Source organism: Apaloderma vittatum, unplaced genomic scaffold (genome assembly GCF_000703405.1).
Source record: "Apaloderma vittatum isolate BGI_N311 unplaced genomic scaffold, ASM70340v1 scaffold19025, whole genome shotgun sequence".
NCBI lineage: Eukaryota > Metazoa > Chordata > Aves > Trogoniformes > Trogonidae > Apaloderma > Apaloderma vittatum.
This window is the reverse complement of record NW_009715722.1, coordinates 149,208-152,390: the sequence shown is the minus strand read 5'-3', so window position 1 is coordinate 152,390 and position 3,183 is coordinate 149,208.

Sequence of the window (3,183 nt, the reverse complement as noted above, 5' to 3'; positions counted from 1 at the left end):
CCCAGTTCTCTGCTTTTCTTTGGGAAGATGCTGTTCAGTCAAAACAGCAACCTGTCCTGCTGATGCTCAAGTCCTGAAAATACATGAGTTGTGAAAGAAGGGTTTCACAGCACAAAGCAGTCTCATCACGTGGTGCAGGAGCACTAAACAACAAAGCCTATCACTTTGGTCAGAGTAAATAGCTTGTAGATGCATCTATGAATATTAAACTCACTTCAAACAGCAGGGAGCCAGCAACCTACTGTTTGAAATAAGAATGTGTGCTTACAAATCATCCACTATTGAGGGACTTTCCCCATCAGACTGCAAGCCAGCAGGCAATCTAATTTTTACTTTAATGGTTCCTACAGTGCTGAACTGGCTTTCTTGCAAAATCCCATTCATTTCATCTCTGCCTGTTTTTGAAACACCACCTTAAGACCTTTCCTATCCATAAGGTGTTTGCAGACTTAAAATATGGCCATATACTAGTTCAGAAACTGGTTTATGGTTTTGTTTTTGGTATTTTTCCTGTTTTTATTTCTGGGGAGGTCTTATTGTTTATTTAAATAATTTCTTTGCTTTAATTAGAAAGAATCCTATGGTAGGAATGAAAACACATGATCTTTTCTTCAGAATGTCTTTCTTTTTATGATTTATGGAAGTCCTACAGTATTTTATCACCGTTAGTCTAAGTGAGCTGATTTAAGATTCTTTAAAAAGCTGAAATATGAAAAGGGAAATGAGATTCATCATCTTCTTCCCAGAGTTCTCAATCTACGGGCATATTAAAAATAAAATCTTTAATGCAAGCAGCCTAACTTAATTATGCTGATTTTTAAGGAAGTTCTGTTCTTATTTTCAGTGCTGTTTTTATATCATTACACATTCTGCTATCTATTCATATGCTTTAAAAAAATTTATTTTAAAAGAAGAAACTAACTGTACTAACACATCAGTGCTAACCTCTTAGTTAAACATTATGTGTTACGTAAGCCAGTCACCACTGAGAGTTCATTTGTGTATGAGAACTATACTATATGAGTATTTTAGTCAGGAAAGTTTGCATGTACAGTCATGCAAAGACTGTGTTTTGAAGGTGCTTAGCTGTGTGACAAGAAAAATGGCAAAATATGAACTCTTATAGTTAATATCAGGCCTTTCAACATGATACAGGTATTCCACAGACATACTAATCTTCAGTTATTCTGCTGTGGTCTGGACGGAAAAAGCATAAATTACTTTGAATATAAGATATAAAATCATTACAGTGAAAATAATGCCTCTACTTGTAGTTACAAAACACTTTAGAGCCACAATTGAATGCTATCAATAAAATTCTTAACCTGTCCAAATCATTGAATATTTTGCCATTGACCATTTGCTATACAGCAAATATTTCACTGATACAATTTTTATGTTATCAGAGGGAGGAGTGTCAGTAGGGTGTGGCAATGTTTTTCTTTGCTCCTGAGATTATTATATGCTATCAGACATATTCATATTCTATCTTCAAGAACAAATTATAATAATTTTTAAACTTTGGGAATAGATGAACTCCAAATTAACATATATAACTTATAGACTTTAATTTTCAAGGACACCTGGACTTTCATAAAGGCAATTCTGTTATAGAAAGTTGACTCATCTTGATAAATATAACCTTCCTCTCTCCAAACTGTCTATCTCTACTTGTAGAACTCTTACCTTAAATAAGAAGGAACATGTAGGCTGAAGAGCACAGAACAATTTTCTGACAGTAAGGTTCAATACCCTTTAAAGCATCCTCTCAAGGGAGGTTGGATGAGACCCATTGTTTGAGTCATTTAAAACTAAACCAGACAAAACTTCATATAATACACTGTAGGGAACAATTCTCAATGCATGCACGCTGTACTAGTTGACTTAACAAATCCCTCCCATTTCTAGATTCTATGATTACGCAGCAACTTTATTGGGACACAAAATATGCTTCTAAAATGGCCGAGTAGCAATCCTATGTCTTTTCATCTGGAACCACATTATACAGGTCTTGTTTAAATTATGTCAGAAACGAAAACTTTGCACAGGAGATATATTACAGGATTATGACCCACAATAGGACCCTCTACCTCAGAGTAGCAGTGCTATTGTCAAAAATTTTCAGACTGTGCTCTCTCTCAGTTCTTGCACTAACAAAACTGTACAACTTGACTCTAAATTTTTACTATTACTAATATATCGTCATTGTTTTCTTTTGTATTTTGCTGATTTATTGTTTGGGTTTTTTGCCACCCAAATTACAAGACAGTCAGTGCACACATTGAATTAATCTGCAAAACAAAACCTACAGTGTAACTTTTAGCTGATCACACCTATGAACCTGAACTGGTTTTTGTGCTGGAGAAGTTGTAATGAGCTATAGTGACAATACACTGGGGTATTTTTTTCCCCTTAAAACAGTAAAATACAGCACCTGATCCAAGGGCTACTGAAGCCAACCTCAGTGGACTGTGGAAAAAGCATAATTTGTAAATTGAATCTAAGGAGTTTTTACCCAGAACTGAATCCAACACAGCAAATGTGGACGATTGAGTGGACGAGTCATGATGTGCAACACTTCAGCAGTTTTTGTGAACTACTCTTGAGCAGAAGCTGTTAAGTATGATGAAATCTATAAAACCTGTTGGTTTTATGCTGTACATGGGGTTAGGGATTAAGATCAGTCCTATTTATTTTCAGTTAGGTCTATGCTAGAATTCAAGCCTTTATTTCCAAAATTTAGCACTGCATTTTGTCACCTATTCCCACAGAACATAATGCTTGGTTGGCTAACCAGTAAATGCATACTATAGCACAGCATTTGTGAACCAGAAAAACCAACCTTACTATGCTTATGAAAATTAAACAGTAAGCTTTTTTTAAAAAAGGAGAAAAAGACCATAAACTATATTAGAACTGTATTCTGAACTCTGTTATTAACTCTATTATATGAGCTACAAACCATAACTAAACTATATTTACTGTGCAGCTTTCAGACGGTGACTTTTTTTTTCCTTTAATCATGTTTACTGAGCAGTTTTGAGATGTGGACAGGCAGTCACTGGGGACTGAACAAAGATCAGCAAACTTATTTTAGTAAGGACGTGAACTTGGCCTCAAACTTAAAAGCATGGTCTCAGAGGGAAAGGGTTAGTGTGTTAAATGCCCTGCTGTTTGAATAAC